Source organism: Thermobia domestica, chromosome 13 (genome assembly GCF_964235325.1).
Source record: "Thermobia domestica chromosome 13, izTheDome1.hap1.1, whole genome shotgun sequence".
Taxonomy (NCBI): Eukaryota; Metazoa; Arthropoda; class Insecta; order Zygentoma; family Lepismatidae; genus Thermobia; species Thermobia domestica.
The window spans coordinates 173,402,756-173,411,333 of record NC_137466.1 but is presented as its reverse complement, the minus strand read 5'-3'; positions in this window follow the sequence as shown (position 1 = coordinate 173,411,333).

Here is an 8,578-nt window from a genome sequence, read left to right as displayed (position 1 = left end):
ATTTTTAAGTTTCTCAATGGGTTTCTCAAAAAAAAAACAACAAAAAAATAGACCCAATAGACTAATGGTTCCCAAACTCTTCATCAGAGGCGAGAAAGACTATCAAGACCTGCTGAAATAAAATGAACCGTGGCATTATTTTTAAATTGGAAAAGCAAAATTTATATATCTATATCTATATCTATATCTATATCTATATCTATATATATATATATATATATATAGTCTATATATATATATATATATATATATATATATATATATATATATATATATATATATATATATATATATATATATATATATATATATATATATATATATATATATATAGTACGATTTCCTAAACATTATATTGAACAAAATTCCTAAATATTAAGATTTTGTTGGTGAATTTCAAACGTGTTTAGCAATATTGGCCAAGATAAGGAGACAGAAAATTATTAAAATAATAATGATTGCAGTCAAGTCATGAGAAAATTTGAGCGAAAATAGAAAATGATTTAACTGTCTTCTAATTTACGTAAAGCATTTTACATCTTTAAAAACATAAATTAACATAAAACACCACATTCTTTAGAGAAATAATTATTTAAAAAAAATTACACCCAAGGATTATTATTATCATTGTAATGTTATATCTTTCGATTCTCGATATGCTGCAAACCTGAAAATTTTAAAAATAGCTATTGATAAATTATTATTCATCAAATACGCACTTTCTAAATTTTAACCTGGGATCACATGCACTATAGTTTCTTTTTTATTATTCACCGCATGAAAGTGTAATTTCGAAGTTAATTCGAACTCAAAAATTCAGTGGGTGCTTAGCATCCATTAAATATCTCCAATGAGTGTTTGAGCTTCGGAGCGTAGGTGGCGTCTACGATCTTGCGAGATTTTATAACTACGAGTACATTTTATTTGAAATGATTATCCTAAAAAAGGAGAAAGTGTTCGAATACTTTCAATAAACCTATTTCCTCCCTGCGAAGAACGGGTATTTCAGGTAGCACCTAGTAAAATATATTGTATCAAACATTTTATTGCGCAAATATATTTTAGGGGACAACAAATTGACTAGTGATTTTAAAACCTTGCCCAAAATGCTTTAATGTGACCAAATCTCTGGATTCTCGTCCGAATACGAAAGATAAAAGATTTGTCAAACAATAATTGTGTAGCAAAATTAACATTGAAAAGAATGCTTTTTTACACTCACTCACTTTTAATTAGGCATACCTTGCAGTTACTGAATAGTGGAAAACGCTACTGTCCTCGAGTTACCTGGCCTGTGAAACACCAGAGCTCATTAGCAACGTTGGTAATAATTCGTCTGTTAGCATTGCAAGCTTGGCTGGTGTCAAAAGCTGATACCCACACAGTATATTTCTATGATAATTATCAGTATTTCTAATACAGCTAAAGTATCCATATATATATATATATATATATATATATATATATATATATATATATATATATATAACCATATAACCGTTACATTGTAGAATTGCATAAGACATTTGCTATACTCAATGATGTTTCTTAAATAAATCCTTCAGGAACGTAAAAAAAAGGTTGTTTTACATGCTACACTAATTCCATGCAATGATTAATTATTCTTTCGAATGCCATACAAAATATACCGTACATCAAGCGAGAAGGTACTTATTTCTCGTATTGTCTGCCTTCTTCATCAACCCGTTCATATGTGTAGACATGTTTTGAGAAACACACCACAACTTATTAAAATAAACGTGACAAATTGGAAATAAATCAGAAGGCATTCACTGGTACATTTTTCTTTCTAAATGGAAGGAAAGCTTTAGTTCCATGTTCGACGGTTATGTTCTGTAGGATGCTAATGCAGAGAGACTAAACTAAAGAAAGAACTTTCAATCCAACACTGAAGAACAGATTGACTAAAGCAACAAAACTCTATTTACAAACAATATGCAACCTCTGGTAAAATCCAAATAAACAAGGTGTATTAGGCCTTTCTGTTTTTGGTATATACTTCAATGTTCTGTATTTCTTTCAGTTAGTGTCTAATGAAGATAGTGTTGTCGAAACCATAACACTGTATTTTATTTTTAATAAATAAAAGTAATACTTTGGTCAGAAAAAACTTTAGTTATTCTTGTAGTAAGTTTCAAACTCACTATCTTGCATGTTACTTCTTATTTGTGGGCAGATGAACACGCTTTCGTTTTATCTTTGCGTCACTTAGGACTGGAAATTTTGTCTTCAAGTGCTTGAAAGCAATTTCATCTCAATTTAATACTATGATGTAAATTTTAATCATACCTAGTTTGATGTGTTATGGGGGAAGAAAAATATCTTCAGGATTAACAATTTGTTGATTCCTGGAACATATTCTTGTCATGAGAGTCATGTTTTATGCATGTAATGCTTAACTCTGTCCCAGCCCTTTCACACAAAAAGCAGCAAAATGTGATGTACCCTTGTTGCATACTAGTGATGAGCGCAAGAGTCTTGGTCTTGCAGTTTTTGCAAGAGTCTTGCATGCAAGACCAAGACCAAGACCAAGACCAAGACCAAGACCAGGAATCCCGATGCAAGACCAAGACCAAGACCAAGGGGTGCAAGACCAAGACCAAGACCATACCTGCAAGACCAAGACCAAGACCAAGACTCTTGCGCAAGAGTCTTGCACAAGTATGGTACTACTTGGTTTTTTATAGAATGTAAAAAGGAAGGAGGAAAATCATTACATCTTTCACGTGAACTTCTTGGCTCCAGTAAAAATACCGCCGGAGTGAATGTGTTCCCAGTAGTTTATGCAATCCATGTGAGTCGATCTGCTTCTGTAACATATAGCTACAGTATGTCGTTTTTTGAATCGGTTGTTCACGAGATGACCGACAGCATAATTCTACAAGCTATAATAACTTCCGTGTCTGATTAACTTTGGCCATCATTTGATCTTTCACGACGGCCCATCATTGGATTTTGGGAAATCATACGAAGAATAGTTGTGTCCATAAGAAGTGGATAAGCAAAAATAAACTAGAGCATGTTATGGACACGGTAGCTCAGTGGCACAGCGTTCACCTCTGGTACATGGGGCCCTGGTTCGATCGCAGCTTACGCTATGTGAGCTTCTTTGGTGAACTAACACCCTGTGCGTGGGTTTTCCCGTTTCCTCGTACTTTCTTCATTCCACCATTTCTCATCATCACTGTTTCCCTTAGCCTCAGTATAATAATCGTGGGACGTTAAAGTAGATATTTCATTTCATTTCAAAACATATTAGTGGTGTTCTTCTTCCAAAACTAAAGAGAAATGTAGTAATGAACATCGGTAATACCGTACACCATAGGTGTCTACTACATGAGTATGGCCTTGGCTCTGAGGTTCAAGCATCCGTTGGAAATTTTTAATGTGTACTTACAAAATTAATATTGAAATAACATTTTCATGACATTGACAAAAACTTAGCGCATGTGACCGCAAGTTTGATTTCATAGGTGGATGCTTATAGCCCCCTTAGGTATACGGCATATCTAGGATTCAACGATATAACATTATACAACAATAAATAATCTATATTCACAACTGAGAGTGATTTCGTACTTATTTCAAATAACTTGAAGTTTGATGCCGTTATTATGTATTTCTAATGTAGGTCAAAAGTATTTATATAAATTGAATTTACACAAAACACATAGACAGTTGAGTTACTTTCAGTTTTCACTCAAATTATTCTAAAATATTGGGGCCGCGGTGGTTCAGTGGTAGAGCGTTCAGCTCTGGTGTTTGGGGTCCCACGTTCGATCCCAGTCCCCGCCAAATGAACTTTGTGGTAAACAAACACCGTGTGCGTGGGTTTCCTCGGGGTTCTCCAGTTTCCTCCCACTTTCTTCTTTCCACCATTTTCATTCATTTTTCATCATCACTGTCTCCTTTAGCCTAGCCGGCATAATCGTGGGACGTAAAACTCACAAATTTAATTTCATTTCATATTCTAAAATATTAAGAGGTTTAATTATTATTATTTTAATTTTTTCTCTCTTTTTTGGTCAATATCGCAAAACATATCATCATCGACATAATAATAGCTATTCTGCCAGTATTGGCAGGTCACTTGCTGCAGCTGAGAAGCTTTGATGACTGTGGTTCTCAGCTAGTCTCTTCGTCTTAACGTAGCAATTTTCTGTCTTAATATCTTTCTTCAACTACAATCTCCTTCGCCCCCTCCCTCTAGCACGTCCCTCATAATACAGTTCCTCCTCAGCCAATGTCCTCCTCTTAATTACATCTAAAATTCTTCTTTTCTCCCCTACTGCTAATATTTCTAAAACCTTCGCATTCGTTTTCCGTTCAACCCAGCTGATTCTCTCCTTTTTTCTCCATGCCCACATTTCGAAAGTCTACTTGTTTCATCGTTTTTGCGTAATGTCGTTGTTTCTGCCCCATACAGTACATATTAGAATCAGTAAAACAAAATTTCAATATTTAATTGGGAGTTTGTTCAATACAAAGATGAGCTAATCGTGGTTGGAAAGAAAAAAATCTGACGCCTTTAGAGTGTAAAAATAATTTTGCAATTTATGGTATTTGTGCCGTCTTGGTTTTCTTTCATGCGTCTCACTGTCAGGGGGTAGCCTTCCCTGTTTGGGAACCAGTGGAGTATTGGATCTGTTAAAACATATAAAAATATTACGAAATGTTGTGATTTGTCTTATAAGTAGTGAAGCGTGATCACCCATTGAAAAAAAAAAAAAAGTAAAGGTCATCGCCTATGTTGTACAGTATCATCACACTTACACGAAGGTAAAATATATTACATTTAGGAACATACATTGTATTTCCCTCACTATTGATGCAATGTAGGATTTATTATCCCTTATATCCAAAGTAAAATTTACTTATGAAAATCATAGATTTCTTAAAAGCAAAACTTGCAAGACTCTTGCAAGCAAGACCAAGACTGGGTGTGCAAGACCAAGACCAAGACCAAGACTAGGTGTGCAAGACCAAGACCAAGACCAAGACCGAGGGTTCCAGTGCAAGACCAAGACCAAGACCGCATGTGCAAGACCAAGAGCAAGACCACCCGGGTCTTGGTCTTGGTCTTGCATTTGCTCATCACTATTGCATACCTGCAAGGACTCTACAGATTCGCCATTTGAATGTATTATATTGAATGTACTGCAATATGTTATGCATTACCTGGTATGTTTCCTTTGTGTGCACTGGGATGGAGCAGCACTGTCTTCAGTCTTATCTTACACGAATTAATGAACAATCGCCATTCCGCAGGATTGTGTTCATGATCAAATTCCTGAAACAAACCATGAACATTGCTACAAAACACAATTTCTCCAGTCTCCGAAAAGTAAGACGATACGTTACTCTGTCACGTTGAAGCTTGCTGATTTTGACATTTTTCTCCAATAGATTCGACGTTCTCGTTGCCTAACTTCTTTCTTCTGCATGAAACGTACAATTTTTAGGAGCTTTCGGCACAGGTAACTCTTACCTATGGGGCACTGGGTGCCTTGCTGACTACAAGTTAAGATATTGGATGTGATGTTTTGATTTCGAAAAGAAACCCCTTACATCTGTCAAATAAAAGTAAGTCACGTGGCCTCTGGGCTCCCTCCAAACTATTGGTACGGCAAATTTAAGCCTACTTCGCTTTCCTTGGATCCAGTTTCGCAAGTTCCTGGAACAAGAATTGTAACACATATGTGCTGCCAATTGCTAATCTTGATCCCCAACTCGGCATTCAAAATATAATTCATGTGCTTTTTTGACAACAAAGGTAAGACTACTTTAACCCTTCAGCGTGAGTTCACCGCATATATAACAAAATGAATCAGAGTTATTCTTACACTGACGGGACATACTGATACACTGAAGAATCCAGTATCCTTTCCATACACATCTCACTGACAGAAACCGAACACAAACGCTAAAACGTCACAAATACTTGCAAGTGCAAAGCACAGCTACATAGCACAAAACAGGAGGAAGCACGATGATTATTATGAAACTAATTTACCACTACATAATTCAGTGTAACGCTTATTCATACCAATGCAAAGCTGATAGCGATACAGTATTACTCTTATCAAAAAACTGTAGAGAAAACTTTAAACGAATTCAGAATTTCCTCTCAAATAATACGTACAGTACATGTAATGTTTAAAAGTGCTGTTTTTCCAGAATACTTGCAGATTTGTGTTTGGCTTGCAAAAATATATTTGAAATTAAATCTGTGTTACGTCACATGTTTATGCCGGTTAGGCTAAAGGAGACGATGATTATGAGAAATGAATAAAGCGGGAGGAAACGGAAGAGCCCCGAGAAAACCCACGAGTACGGTGTTTGTTCATCACAAAGTCCACACGGCGCGAGCTGGGATCGAACCAGGGACCCCAAGCACGGGAGGTGAACGCTCTACTACTGAGCCACTGCGCCCCCAAAATATATTTGAAAAACATTTTTAAGCAAAGGACAAATTTCCTGTGTGGTATAGTGTTAGATTAAAACCCACAAAATTACCCCTAAAATTAGACTAAAATAACAAACAACTAGGGATTTCCGGGTGAGTGAAGGTCTATTACCCACTTCCTGCTTACGTCTCTGGTGTCATGTCTAGGTACAGCTCACAGATGACGAGAAGAACCCTAAAACAGGGGCAGCGGGGAAAGGTCATCGACACGATCAAGTCTACTTTCGGTTTTTGAGGTGTGGTCTATACTTAGATGTCGTCTGCTACTCCGGGTAGTTATCTATGTGCTATTCCGTGGTGTCATTTGACACTCCCATGCGAAAAGTGGGCGAGCCCGTACCTACGTCACACTACTTCTGCTAGGGTTCTTATATTGCTGCTAGTTTAAGCGTATATCATAGGCTATTTTTGAAGGGGTGCTGGCAATTTCATTTTCCAGAGTTGACAACCTTAGTGATATCTCATACTAATGTTAATGTTACATACTTATATGGTGCTACAAGTGGTTTGGGCAAATCACAGGATCAAAACTTGAAATAGACCTGTCAGAACCTCGCTTAAAAGTACGTATTATCTGTATATTAAAAGATACTAGCTTATAAAGTATTTATTAGATTCTTATTGCGTTACTTCTTTGTATTACTTAATTATTTATCAGATGGCAATGCTTTCACAAAAAATAAATCTTTTAGTTTGATGTAGCACGATTATGCCCTTTAGGGTAAGGGAGATGAGTGATTCAGACAAGTGAATGATGATGGAAGAAGTGGTGGAATGGTAATGTGAGAGTACCTCGAGAAAACCCACGAACAGGATATTGCCTAAAACAAGCTTACTTGACCGGGAATCGAACCAGGACCCTGAGCATCACAGCTAAGCACTCTACCTCTTTTCTTAAAATCCCTCACTATTGTTTCATTTCCCCCATTGTTCAGCACTACTGGAGTCGGCAGGAACTCGTACACGGAAACACCGAGGACAGTCAAAATTCCACCCATGTTACTACAGAGGGACTCGAACCCCCAGTCGATTTCACCTTACGATTGTCTGTCTAACGCCTCAGACCGCTCGTCTACGCCCACCAGCTACCACTGACCCACTGTGTCCCCTACAAGCAGGTTGCAACAGTTCTGAGTTTTATGTAAATAAATTTAATTTTTTTTTTTTTTACCAAAACATAATTTCCTTAGAAAATTGTTTCTTCTCATATTATGATCTAGTATTTTGAATGTCTTTTTCGTATTTCAGGGGAAGGGGTTATATATGTATATATCCCAATACCCCTGGCTTCACTACTGTGTATTTGCATGCTTATGAATGGCCTTTTTTTTTTTTTTTTTTTTTGGCTCATTACATGAGTTACAATAAGTTACTAAATTTCTTCTATCGCATAAAAAAAACTTGCAATGTGAAAAATAACATGTCCCACATAATATTTACAAGCTAACGACGTCAGTACTATTATTTTAGTTACCATACGTCAGCATTATACGGATTGTCCGCATTTTGTGAGTGAAAATTTTCGTCCTCATACATTTTTCGAAATTCCCTGATTTGCCCGCATTTTCCAATCTCAAATATATTGAGTTTGTAATGTGGTCTGTTGTATTTATAACAGAGCTCAATGAGAAACATGTGGTTGGCTCTCTAGGCACAATCGTTGTTGTAGCATATTGCGTGGGCTTCTTTCTCCGTTCCTTTCGTATATATGCTTTCGGTTCTTTCTGCCAATTTGTGAATATACTGCCTTATAAGTACTTAAACGATTAAATGTAGGTACACCAAGATTCTGTTTGTTATTAGTGTGCTTATTACGAGGCTTGTCCGGAAAGTTAGCTTTCGACGTATTTAGTGATACATGGATTATTTTTCAACGTAATTCCTGCCATTGTCCAAACAAGTATTTAGGCGAGGTATTAGCTTCTGTATTCTAGTCATGGAATTCCAGCATCTGCTGCTGGAACCACATTTCAACTTCGTTCTTGATCTCTTCATCGTCGTGGAAGTATTGTTTAACAAGAAGTTTCTTCAAGTGAAGAAACAAGTTGAAATGGCTGGGCGCAAGGTCTAGTCTGTATGGCTGATGGCCCA